General features: G+C 34.9%; 1 long non-coding RNA gene and 1 pseudogene across 1 annotated transcript in view; one reads left to right on the top strand and one right to left on the bottom strand.

Moving 5' to 3' along the window:
• The window catches only part of LOC131172469 (uncharacterized), a 47,212-nt gene that overhangs the window by 30,484 nt on the left and 2,698 nt on the right, over positions 1-14,030 (bottom strand). The window lies entirely within an intron of this gene.
• On the top strand, positions 11,000-13,685 carry LOC110659974 (phenylacetaldehyde reductase-like; annotated as a pseudogene).

Below are 14,030 nucleotides of genomic sequence, written 5' to 3'. Positions count from 1 at the left end.
AAAAAGCTGTTCAAGGGACGGGCAAAAAAAGAGGTAGTTATTATAGCGGAAGAACTCTGAAACTTCATTCAGTTTGTCACTCTGCTACTTAGAAGGGTTGATTAGAAAGACTTTTGAAACAAGTTTTCTGAAGTGTTTTCTTGAAAAGGATTCTGAATACTGGAACTCTACATTTCCAGTTTGTTCATTATCTGGTTACACTCTCACTTTCAGCCCTTTATCATCTCTGTTTTCATTTCCATTGTCCAAGCTCAACTTCATTCCACTCGGTTTTTATCTTAATCTGATTGCATTTTAGCTAAGCACCCTTCAGTTCACGACGAACATCAGCCCTCAGGCTAATCGGTCCGCAGTCTTATCACTATTTGCTACCCCGTAGTTATTTCAATAGATTTGGCTCCTTACAGGTAAGAGCTCATATTGCAGTTTTATTAAGTGTTTACGTTTATTTTTCGCACTTTCTTTGTTCTTCTTACGTATGTGACTTTCTCCAAGTTTATTTTGTAAAAAAAAAATCCCAAAGAACGTTACTCTCTAACTCTCTTTAGTGATCAGTCCATCATTTTATTAATCTTCGTCATTTCTGAATGCAAGTTTTCTAGCTCCTATTAGTGTGTAAGTGGTTGGGTAAAACGTAGGTAACTGCGACTTAAGGGTCTCTTTTAAAAGAGAGAACCTGAATAACACGTCAGGGAAATAGCCAAACTATTAGGCTGATGTAAACGGCAATTCGCCAAGATACCATAAAGTGGAATAAGACCAAAGTAAACGAAACAGAATAGATCGGATATTAATAGGTATTGGTAAAATGACTACATGAAAGGTCGGTAAATCAAGTCTAGTATTCCCCGTTTAATCACAAGGTATCCAGAAGCCTTATCCCCAGCATCTTTGAATGCCAGAATCCTTAGTTTTAGGCTCTTATGGCATGTAGCCGGAATTAAAATTCGGGAGATCGGAAAAGTCCCTTTCAGGCTCCTGTTAATCTAAAAGAGATCGGAGGAGAGTTCTTATCTGGTCTCAACTCAAAACTTTAATAAGTATTTAATAGAGATCGGAGGAGAGTTCTTATCCGGTCTCAACTCAAAATTTTAATAACTATTAAATAAGGATCGGAGGAGAGTTCTTATCCGGTCTCAACTCAAAATTTTAATAAACGTTAAAAGAGATCGGAGGAGAGTTCTTATCCGGTCTCAACTCAAAGTTTTAATAAACGTTAAAGGAGATCGGAGGAGGGTTCTTATCAGGTCTCCACTCAAAATTTTAATAAATATTTAAAAGAGATCGGAGGAGGGTTCTTATCCGGTCTCCACTCAAAATTTCAATGAATAACTTAAAAGAGATCGGAGGAGAGTTCTTATCCGATTCTCATACCAAATTTTAACCTATACGCAAAATAATCCAAAACCAAAAACGATATGCGATGTTAATTCACTAAGGTTGTCTCATTTACTTATGTATCTGGGTGATCCGAATTTAGTGAAAAATTAAAATTTCCTTTTGACAAAAGGATTAACATGTCCATTCAAGCCCTCCTAACTAATGCAAAGTTAAATCTACTTACCCTTATTAAGGGACGAGGTGGGGTGCCTAACACCTTCCCCACCCATTTACGGACCCCGAACCTAGAATCTCTGTCTCGAAGTGGTTTTATTTCAATTTATCTTCTCAAATGGTTTTCTTTAGTTTCCCTCAAAACTAAGGTGGCGACTCCTCACTCTTTCCCACTTCGGTGAGTGATCGTCCAGGCGACCGCAAAATCCCTTGCGACACACACAAATCACACAATCACTCAATATTAAAAAGAGAAGAAGAATAACATAGGATTTAACGTGGTTCAACCGTAAGGTCTACGTCCACAGGCAAGACAAGAGAAAAATGTTTCACTATGACGAAAAGAGTAAGATACAATTAATCAGAACTCTCAAACCCTAAACCCAGTGTGTTTCCCGAATATCTCACAACTCTACCACAATTCGGGTCGGGTCACAATTCAGGTCCATGACAAAATATATCCAAAATTCAAGTCACAAAAATAACACTTTTTAATGGACACTGCCAAATATTGTAGGTACTTCATGCCTGGCTAATATTTATGTTTGGCTAGCTTTTACTTAACAAAATAAGTAACACGAACATCAAAATAGAGGGAAGGTTATCCTAAATCAATTCAACTGAAGAAGCAAAAGCAAACTCATAAATAGTTCTTCCTAAAAAATCTACAGTCTACGCAAGTGCTTCTCTTTCCCAATTTCATATATGTGAATGTGAAATGTAGTAACTTTCTCCTGATCATTTGGACTTTAAAGTTACTACTAATTTTATTCAGTTCTGAAATAATAAAGTGGATTTGTATCTACTCCAACAATACCTACTTTATGTCATGATCATAACTTGTGGGTTGTCCCTTGTGTTCTTCACCACTTCGTTGTCTAGCAAATTTTCTTTCGAAAATTTACATCTATATGCATTATAGATACATGGAAACTCATTAGGATGCCATACAATGTGGACTCTAGAATTTTGTGAAAAGTTCTAATACAAAGAAGATGGTTCTATGAAAATAAAAGGTGGGGTTGAGGGATATTAACCTGAAGTAACCATTTAATCATCTGGTTTTCATCCAGCTCTTTAATTGAAATGTCAAGCCTATTTATGCCCAAATGCAAATTTTTGTTCGAATTTCCAAACATGCATTGTGGCACAAAATCCACAATGGTGACAATGCTGATGACTGGATAAAAATTTGAATCAAACACAATACCAAGAAAAAAAAACATCTTAAACTACTCAACCTCAACTAAGCCTCAATCACAAATTAGTTGAGTCAGCTATAAGAAACTTATTAGAAAAATCCAGAAAAATTTTAAATTATTTGAAAACTGAAAATTTAACATATTTTACTCTGCTGCTTAACAAGAAAATATAACCAATCTATGAGATTCCTTAATTCTGCTAGGGTGTATCCTTAATTCTGCTAGGGTGTAAGTGCCTAATTTGTCCCATATATATTTATATTCTTTTGTATGCAATTATTTGTGATGCAAGTAGTTGAGATCCTTTAATGCAGGAGCAGAAAAATATCCAAATACCACATTCAGATGGGTTGATGTCAGGGATGTTGCCAATGCACATGTTTATGCCTTTGAGAATCCTTCAGCTTCTGGAAGATATTGTTTAGTTGGGGCAGTTGTACACTCTTCTGAGGCTGTGGAGATTTTACACAAAAGTTGCCCTAAACTCATTATTCCTAATGAGTAAATTTCTTAGACAAACATACAACATTGAATTTTACTGCATAATATCTTCAATGGAGACAGCCAAGCTTGTACTTTGTGTGAGTGTGTTTTTATTTTTTGGTATTTTTTTTATTTTTTAAAAAAGTTACTGGATGACATGGTTTCTGTTAAATATTGTTTTTGGACTGCACGTGACATCTTTTCAGGTATTTAATTGATTTGTTCTTGGTCAATAAGTTAGTCCTATTCTTTAGGATATTGTTAGTTTGTTTTATTCTATTTCATGGATCGTGGCTTTATCTTAGGACCACAATTTTGCTTTCAATTATGTTTTTTCAGCTATTTAAATGTATTACCATTGATCGAATAAATATAGAACTTTCCTTAAGCCGTTGCATTCTTATAATCTCCTGCTCTGCAATTTCAATTTTTCTATTCTTTTTATTTCTTAAACCTACAATTGGTATCAGAGCTTTCTTCTTAAGGGATCTATGAGTGAGATGGAGGCTGACACCAGTTTCTCTCAAATTTCTCCTCCTGTCTTCGATGGAGAAAATTACCAGCTTTGGGCAGTGAGAATGGAGACTTACTTGTAGGCTTTAGATCTTTGGGAGGCCATGGAAGAGGATTATGAAGTTCCTCTTCTGCCAAACAATCCCACCATGGCCCAAATCAAAACCCACAAGGAAAATAAAACCAGGAAGTCAAAGGCTAAAGTAGCTTTGTTTTCTGCTGTGTCTACAACAATGAAGGAATAATATGCAGGAGATGAAAGAATACGAGGCATGCAAATGTTGAATTTAATAAGGGAATTCGAGTTGCAGAGGATGAAAGAGTCTGAGACAATCAAAGAGTACTCAGACAGATTGCTTGGCATAGTCAATAAGGTGAGGTTGCTTGGCACCCAATTTTTAGATTTAAAATTCTGGTAACTGTGCCAGAAAGACATGAATCTTCAATAACCACCTTGGAGAACACAAAGGATTTGTCCAAAATTACTTTGGCAGAGCTGGTAAATGCTTTGCAAGCTCAAGAGCAACGGAGGCTTATGAGGCAAGATCGTATTGTTGAAGGAGCTTTGCCAGCCAAGCACCAAGAAGCAGGAAAGAGCAAGAAGAAATATGACAAAAAAAATTTGGCTTCAACCAACGAAAACTCTGCAAACAGCCAGACTCAAAGGAAGGGTAGAACCTCAAAGAAAAGCTATCCCCCTTGTCAGCACTGCAGCAGAATGGGACAGCCACCGTTCAAATGTTGGAAGAGACCAGATGCAAAGTGCAGCAATTGTAATCAGCTTGGACATGAAGCTGTGATTTGCAAGAGCACATTTCAGAAGCATGAAGTGGAGGCTCAAGTTGCAGATCAAGATGAAGAAGACCATATTTTTATGGCAACATGTTTTTCAACTGGAAGTTTTTCAGAAAGCTGGCTGATTGATAGTGGTTGTACAAACCACATGACGTATGACAGAACTCTTTTCAAAGAATTGAAGCCTACAGGAATCACGAAAGGTCATAATTGGAGATGGTGGATATATTTCTGCAAAGGGAAAAGGGACTATCGCAATTACAACAAGTTTAGGTACAAAAACAATTTCTGATGTTCTTTATGTACTTGATATTGATCAAAACTTATTGAGTGTAGGCCAGTTAATTGAAAAAGGATTTAAAGTGTCCTTTGAAAACTGGTATTGCCATATTTACGATGCCACTGGGAAGGAGATTTTACGGGTAAAAATGAGAGGTAAAAGCTTCTCATTTGATCCAACAGAGGAGGAGCACACAGCTTATCCTACTAAAGTTAATATCACCGAAATCTAGCACAAAAGGTTGGGCCATTGTCATCTTCAAAGAATGCTGAAAATGAAGAAGAAAGATATGTCGAAAGGCTTCCCGAGTCTTACTGACTATTTACCAGATTGTAGAGCCTGTCAATTTGGTAAACAACATCAAAAGTCATTTCCTAAATCAACTTGGAGAGCCTCACAAAAGCTGCAGCTAATACATACTGATGTAGCAGGACCTCAAAGAACTCCATCACTATAAGGTAGCTTTTACTATATTCTTTTCATTGATGATTTTACAAGAATGTGTTGGATTTTTTTCTTGAAGTTTAAGTCAGAAGTAGCTGGCATATTTTGGAAGTTCAAGAAAATGGTGGAAAATCAAACTGGCTACAAAATTCAGATTTTAAGGTCCGATAATGGAAAGGAATACACCTCAGCAGAGTTTAATTTATTCTGCGAAGAAGCTGGCATTGAACATCAGCTTACAGTTCCCTACACTCCGGAACAGAATGGAATTAGTGAGAGAAGAAATATATCAATAATGGAGATGGCTAGATGTATGTTGCATGAGAAGGAGTTGCCTAAAATGTTTTGGGCAGAGGCAGCCAACACGACAGTATTTCTGCAAAATCGACTTCCAACGAATGCTTTGGAAGATAAAACACCATTCGAGGCTTGGTATGGGTATAAACCTTCACTAAGCTTTCTTAAAGTTTTTGGCTCTGTGTGTTTTGCTCATGTTCCTCAGGTTAAACGTAACAAACTTGACAAGAAGGCAATTCCAGGCATCTTTGTGGGCTATAGTTCGATTTCTAAAGCCTACAAAGTCTATCATCCTCAAATTAGAAAGATGACAATCACATAAGACGTACACTTCAGCGAGAATGAGCAGTGGGACTGGAAGAATTCTCAAAGAATAGGTGGACTCTTACAACAAGTAAACAACAGTCCTTCTGAAGAGCAAAGAACTGAGCAGTGGCAAAATGACCTAGAAGATGATTCTTTGATTAGAGGAACAAGGCTGCTGTCAGACATCTATTAGAGATGTAATGTAGCAATTTATGAACCTGCTGGACCGAAAGAAGCTCTTCAAGACCTGAAGTGGAAGAAAGCAATGGAGGAGGAGATGTCAATGATAGAGAAAAATAAAACTTGGGAGTTAGTTGACAAGCCTGAAGATAGAAATGTCATTGGTGTGAAATGGGTGTTCAGAACAAAGTTAAATGCAGATAACTCCATCAACAAATACAAGGCCAGGCTCATAGTTAAAGGGTATGCACAAATTTATAGTGTTGATTATTCTAACACTTTTGCCCCTGTCGCAAGATTAGATACAATCAGATTGCTGCTTGCAATAGCCGCACAAAAGGGCTGGAAGGTGTTCCAATTAGATGCAAATCAGCTTTTTTAAATGGAGTTTTGCAGGAAGAAATATATGTGGAGCAACCAGATGGATTTGTGGTGCAAGGTGAAGAGGATAAGGTTTACCTGCTCAAAAAGGCTCTTTACAGCCTAAAACAAGCGCCTTGAGGCTGGTACAGCAGGAGAGATGATCATTTGCTAAGCCTAGGCTTTGAAAAAAGTTTATCTGTGGCCACTCTTTATGTTAAGCATAAAGGCAATGATGTTCTCATAATGTCTCTTTATGTTGATGATCTTTTAGTGACAGGAAATAATACAAGGCTGGTTGAGAAGTTTAAAAAAAAAATGATGCATGTCTTTGAAATGACAGATCTTGGTCTTATGACCTATTTTCTTGGGATGGAAATCAAACAAAGCGAAAATGATATGTTCATCTGCCAGAAGAAATATGCAAGAGAAATACTGAAAAATTTTAGATGGAAGAATGCAAAGCAGTGAGCACACCGATGAATCAAAAAGAGAAGCTGAGTAAGGAAGATGGTGCTGATAAAGTTGATGAAGGTTATTATAGAAGCTTGATTGGATGTTTAATGTATCTCATTGTAACAAGGCCGAATATTTTATTTGCTGTAAGTCTCTTATCTCGATTTCTGCATTGTGCTAGTGAACTACATTTAAGAGTAGCAAAAAGAATATTAAGGTATATCAAAGGTACCATTAATTATGGTGTCAAGTTTGAGAACTGTCAAAGCCTCAAGTTGTTGAAGGAACGAAAGCGTGAAAAACACAAGTTTATACCATTGAATTCAAAAATTTTCACCTAGGGTCACATGCATCATGCAAGATTTATTTTTATCTATTTGATTTCAATGATAAACAACATATTAAAACTCTTTTAATATATTTTTGGATCTTTATTTGCCATTTAAGATTTTTAAATTAATCAGATTAATTTTAGAACCCTAGATTAAATCAAGAACGATTACACTAACCTCTTGATGCACTGCAGCGTGTCTGTGCCTTTGAGATTCGTCTTCAGGACACCAGATGTTGTCCCTCTAGCTTGTCCACACCAAGAACACCTATGGCAGCCCTTGAACAGCTTCTAAAGCTTTTTCTATTAATTAGAAATTCAAGTTCTACCTTTTAAGAGATTATAGATATAAACAGGACACTAGAAACAATTTCTAGTGTTCTTAATTCAAGAGATTGATGGCTAATTTCTTTGAATTGATGAGAGATGATGATGAAGAATAGATGGAGAGCCTCAAAATGGCGTGACAAAGGAGGAGTGGCTGCTGGTTGTTTTTTTCTTTTTCATAACAACACTTATATAGCTAGGTTAACATATTAAACCCTTGCTACATGTCACCCTTTGATTAGCTCTAGGTTTATGTGACCCAATCACATTGTGGCAAGTGTCAAACCCATATTTAATCTTGATTTTAATCATCTTACATGATTAAAAAAACATTTGGCAAGCTTATGTGTAATCCCATGTGTCACCATCTCATGGAGCCACATGTCACCCTGTGAAATGACCAAAATGCCCCTATGACTGAATTTTGAGTTCTCAACCCAAAATAATTATTTTTCTTCTTCTAATTAATTTATATCAAATATAAATTAATTAATTAATCTATATTAATTAATTTCTCATTAATTAAATTCATATTTAAACACTTTAAATATAAATTTAACTTATACTATATCTCCAATAATCTAGATTTGGTTTCAAGTCATGCAAGGGACTTTGCAATCTAATTGCAAACCAAACCTATTTAATTAATCAATTAAACTCTTTAATTAATTAATTAAATCATATTTAAATAGGTGATAACTTGTGTATGTATGTGACTTACTAGGCTCATCACTAATTGACAATGAGACATGATATCAACTCTTAATATCATCAGAACTCTTTCTTACCATAAATGATTTCTCTAAATCATTTTATGCAACTCATAGACCATGGTTAACACCTAGCATAGCATGCCATGGACACCCAATTAGTAATAAGGTTTACCTTAAATGAACCTATAATCATATGTTACCATGCACTAGAATCTCTCTGTTACAAAATCCCAACTCAAGCTGGAGTCATGGTTTATGTCAAACCCCATTTGCTATGAATATTATGTTCTCTTTTAATTCCAGTTCTTGATTAAAAAGATTTTCTCATCAGAAAATCTTTTCTGAATAAATCTATCTGTCCTGGCTAGGAACTTGAAACATCAAGAACAATTAAATGAACATAGGATTTTATCTCTATTTACTTAGAGGAACAGATTCCATCTTGATCAACACCCACCTCCATATATAACTAGTAGGAGCCAACACATGCCCATATACCCATACACAGTACAAGTATGAAAGCAGTATCAAACTCAAACTACCTATATACAAGATAACTATGCTATCTCAGGTCTAAAAATTATATGCACTGATATGATTTATGACAAAACATTGACAAGAGAAAACTCCATGTGCTTGTCATAAGTGTCACTGGTTCGGCCTACTTATCATGTATAAGTGCCTATCATGTTTATTATATGGCATGAGACTCACCATTCCATCTTATTTATATCTCATATAAATAACTTGGGAACAAACATGAATACAATCTTTCTGGATAAGTCATGTCCTTATTATGAAGTATCCTCGATTGTGAACCTATTTATGATACTTTGTACTAGAAATACTGTCACTCATATTCTTAACAACTTAAGAATAGAATTTCTAACAAAATATCAATGGACCTTTTCTATTACACATAAATATATTATGTAAACGGAAAAATGGAAATGCCTTTTATTAATAAAAACATGTACAAGATACATACTAAATGATATGCTCTAGGGCATACTACTAACAGTTGTATGGATTCTCGGATAGTGATTGGGCTGGATCCATTGATGACATGAAAAGTACTTCAGGATATTGTTTCAGCCTAGGTTCAGGAGTTTTCTCGTGGTGCTCAAAGAAACAAGAGATTGTAGCACAATCCACTGTAGAAGCATAATTCATAGCAGCAACAGCAGCAGTAAACCAAGTTCTATGGTTGAAAAAGATTATGTGTGATTTGCATATGGAGCAGAAGAATAACATAGAGGTTTTCGTTGACAATCAGGCAGCAATTGCTATCTCAAACAATCCGGTGTTTCATGGGAAGACTAAACATTTCAATATCAAGCTCTACTTCTTGAGGGAAGTGCAGCAAAATGGAGAAGTGACTCTAGTTCACTGCAACTCTAAAGATCAGTTGGCAGACTTATTCACAAAACCTCTTCCAGTCAGCAAATTCGAGCTTCTAAGGCAAAGAATTGGAGTTTGCAGTTCCAAAAGCAAGGAGTGTTAAATATTGTTTTTGGATTGCACATGACATCTTTTCAGATATTTAATTGATTTGTTCTTGGTCAATAAGTTAGTCCTATTCTTTAGGATATTGTTAGTTTGTTTTATTCTGTTTCATGGATCGTGGCTTTATCTTAGGACCACAATTTTGCTTTCAGTTATGTTTTTTCAGCTATTTAAATGTATTACCATTCATCGAGTAAATATAGAACTTTACTTAAGCCGTTGCATTTTTGTAATTTCCTGCTCTGCAATTTCAATTTTTCTGTTCTTTTTATTTCTTAAACCTACAATTGGCATCAGAGCTTTCTTCTTAAGGGATCTGTGAGTGAGATGGAGGCTGACACCAGTTTCTCTCAAATGACTCTTGACAATTGTCTAATATTTTAATTCTTGAGTATTCAAAATTAAAATTCTTAATGTGGTGTTTGACTATAGTGAGTCGTCAATGGTTACAGAAAGTAAATGAATAACTACACAAAATAAATAAATTATTAAAAATGTTATTACAGAGAGTGAATGAATGAATTTTTTTCAAAGTATTAAAAAAATAAAAAAAATGAATGTATGAATAAAATATAATTACAAAAACTGAAAAAGTAAATATAAAAACGAATAATAAAATACAGAAGGTGAATAAAGAACATGAACATTTTATAACAATAAAGAATGACTAGCACTCTATAATTCTTTGGGTAAATTACAATTTAAATATAAATTTTAAATCAAGGGATTGTTTTGTAAGTTTCACCAAATCTCAGTGACTAAATTATTTCATATTGAAAGTTAAAGGCATTTTGGTAATTTTTATTATAATTAATGATAAATTTGATGGAAGAAGTAATCTGTATATATAATCAAACTTGAGAAACTAAACTACTTGCTTTTAAAAATATAGGAACTAAGTTATAGATTTTTTCAAAATTAAATTATAATTTACCCTAATTTTTTCAATAATACTCACTAGAATATTGTTGACTGTAATTAGTCACAATAATTAACCTAGCAGAGCTCTTTTCAAAATTAATTAACTTTTAAATCCCTAAAAAAGTTAAGAAGTGATGGACTAAAATGTTGTTTCATCCAAAATATGAGGACTAGAAAGTTAATTTGTAAGTGAACATTTTTGACCTTTGAATTACGTCTGCCGTTAGTGTTACTATTAGATCATAGCTTACGTAAAACGCCAATGCCATTGCCAGGCAGTGACACCATGGACGTAGTTAGAGATTCAATATATCCAGATGTCCCCTCCAGAAGAGAGACCGGGAAATATCTCTTCTGGGTTCTGAGAGAGAGAGAGAGAGAGAGAGAGAGAGAGAGAGCAAGAGATACAGACATCCAGTATGAGTGGAGAAGGAAAGGTGGTGTGTGTAACTGGAGCTTCAGGTTACATAGCTTCATGGCTGTTTAAGCTCTTACTCGAGCGAGGTTACACAGTTAAAGCCACGGTTCGTGATCTAAGTGAGTTTATGCTTTTCTTTCTTTTAGCTTATTTGTGTGTCCCTTTTGAGCTTAACGTGGTCAAGCCATTGTCTTTGTGGGCTTCCTGCATTATTTTGAGCTCTTCTCCATTATCTTCATAGGAGTTCATTTTACTTTTTCTAATTTTGTTTGCACCATGTCATAGATGACCCTAAGAAAACAGAGCACTTGTGTACACTCAATGGAGCGAAAGAAAGACTTCACTTTTTCAAAGCAAATTTAGTGGGAGAAGGAGCTTTTGATCCTGTAGTTGATGGATATGAAGGTGTATTTCACACAGCTTCTCCTGTCATTTTTTCAACAGATGACCCACAGGTAAACTGGTGAATTGCAACTTTATCTTAATTAAAGCAGTCTCTATTTGCAACATTATTATTTATCCTTACATTTATCTTTGTTCCACAGACATATGTATTAGTTGAAATTCATTAGTTTATTTTGTATCTTGGTTAAAAAGTTCATTTTTTTTATCTGCATTACAGAATCAATTGATTGAACCTGCAGCAAAAGGAACAATAAATGTTCTCAAGTCATGTGCAAAAGTCTCTTCTATCAAAAGAGTGGTTGTAACATCTTCTATGGCTACAGTATTTGTCAATGGGAAGCCTCTGACCCCTGATGTGGTAGTTGATGAGACTTGGTTTTCAGGTCCAACTTTCTGCAAGGAAAATAAGGTACATCATGTCTCTGCTGCAGAAAATTTTGAAATTTCACGAATGGCAATGGTTCTACTAGAAATATGAGATATGAGGCTTGTCATTCCTTTTACGTGCATCTGCATGTACAAATAACGGCACATGATTTTTACTCTCTTTCCATTCATAAATTTCCTTGTCCCTGCTTCTTCCACCATGGATTTCAGATTTTCATTATTTTTTTGTCCATAATGTCTGAAATGTTAACTTTCTTTCACAGAAGCATAATCACGTTTTTAGTTTTTGGAGAAGTCTCTATGGATGAACTGGTTGCGCATGTTGACATGAGTATTAACTAGACTATCATCAAGTTAAATTACTAACCTTCTTTCACTACTTCAATTCCAGCTATGGTATGGCTTTCAAAAACCTTAGCTGAGGATGTTGCTTGGAAATTTGTAAAAGAAAATGGAATTGACTTGGTTACAATGCATCCAGGATGGGTGATTGGTCCTCTCTCGCAGCCAACTCTTAATATCACTGTGGAGGTGATTCTGAACCATATAAAAGGTACTCATTCTTCAACCATCGATGACACCATTTTCTTTTTTCTGTCAATAAGGATGCCAAATGGGCTGTATGGTTGTGGGCTACGCAGAATGCAATTCACTCATTTATGAAGTACAGAATGCAATATCACTCAGTCATTACCTAGATTGCATTTAAAGAACTTCTAGCAGTAGAATGCCTCCTAGACATATAAGTATTCAATATATTGCTTAATATATCAATAACAGAAGATAAAAAACAGGGTATGTTTTAATGTTTATGCTTTTTGTTCTCTTGGGAACATTTGAAAATGGGCTAGATAAAAGGATTTATTATCTTATATTATAATTAAAAATAAGCTTTCCAAACTTTCCAAACTATCAACAAGAAAATAGCTTTATTGTCTGGCTGATACCAATTTTCCTTCTAACCACTCCAATCCTATGAGAATTCATAAGATGGAAATAATAGTTTTTTTCCCCCTGAAGGTCAAACATTTCCATATGAAATTTTTAGATTTGTTGATGTTAGAGATGTTGCATATGCACATATTCTAGCTTTTGAAAGACCTTCAGCCAGTGGCAGATACTGTATAGTTGGACAAGTTGCACATTTCTCTGAGTTCTTGAAGATTCTGCATGAACAGTATCCTACACTAAAGCTTCCTCAAAAGTGAGTTAGTGGTCCTGATTTTTTTCTTTTTTGGTATAATCGGTTCCAACTAGGACTTGAACTCAAGACTTCATGGTCCTAGAGACGACTCTAGTATCACTGAGCTAAAACTCATTGGCAATGGTCCTGAATCTTTAGTTATAATATATGATTGCCTTACTAACATACTGCTCATAAGAAATGTTTAGCATTCTTTTGTATCTATAATTTCAATTTCTCTGACAAAATCACAGAAATTTTACAAAAACTCTGTTTCATAACCAGATGCACAGATGACAAGCCTTTTGTGAAAAAATTTGAGGTATCCAAGAAGAAAGCAACAGCTTTGGGTCTTAACTTCACTCCATTGGATGTTACCATTAAAGACACCATTGAAAACTTTAAAGAGAGAGGTGATCTTAGCATCTGAATGATGTGAGTTACCCAAATGCCTCAGTGATACATGTGAAGCTCAAGCTCCTATTTCTTACAAGATTGTATGTGGGATGCAGCCATTAAATTTAGTTACTTGTCCCTCTAAAAGGGTGCTTCTTTTGAGGTCTAGATGATTTATGATTATTGACGTTTACCATTAGCAAAGTTGTATTCTTACACGGTTTTCCATATCTTGGTGCATTTTATTTGATTTCTAAAGAAAATTATTGTATTGTTTCGATTTCCAAAGAAAACCCTAATTAGAAACCTCAAATTCAAACTAATTTCTTCCATTTTAATTCATTTCTTTTTAGCATACTTGTTCAGAATCAAAAACAGGACTAATCATCAAATTCTCTCTCTCTCTCTCTCTCTCTCTCTCTCCCCTTAGCAGAATCATCAATTATTGTAAAATCTCATATATTAAATTTAATTGGGGCTTAGAAGCAAAAAATATATTTCTATGTGGGGCATCTGAAAAGATATGCCCCTTTATAAAATAATTTAATTAAAAAATAAATTTCACTATGTCAC

Source organism: Hevea brasiliensis, chromosome 14 (genome assembly GCF_030052815.1).
Source record: "Hevea brasiliensis isolate MT/VB/25A 57/8 chromosome 14, ASM3005281v1, whole genome shotgun sequence".
Lineage (NCBI taxonomy): Eukaryota > Viridiplantae > Streptophyta > Magnoliopsida > Malpighiales > Euphorbiaceae > Hevea > Hevea brasiliensis.
Note: the sequence above shows the minus strand (reverse complement) of the source record. Positions and strands in the feature narration are given on the sequence as shown.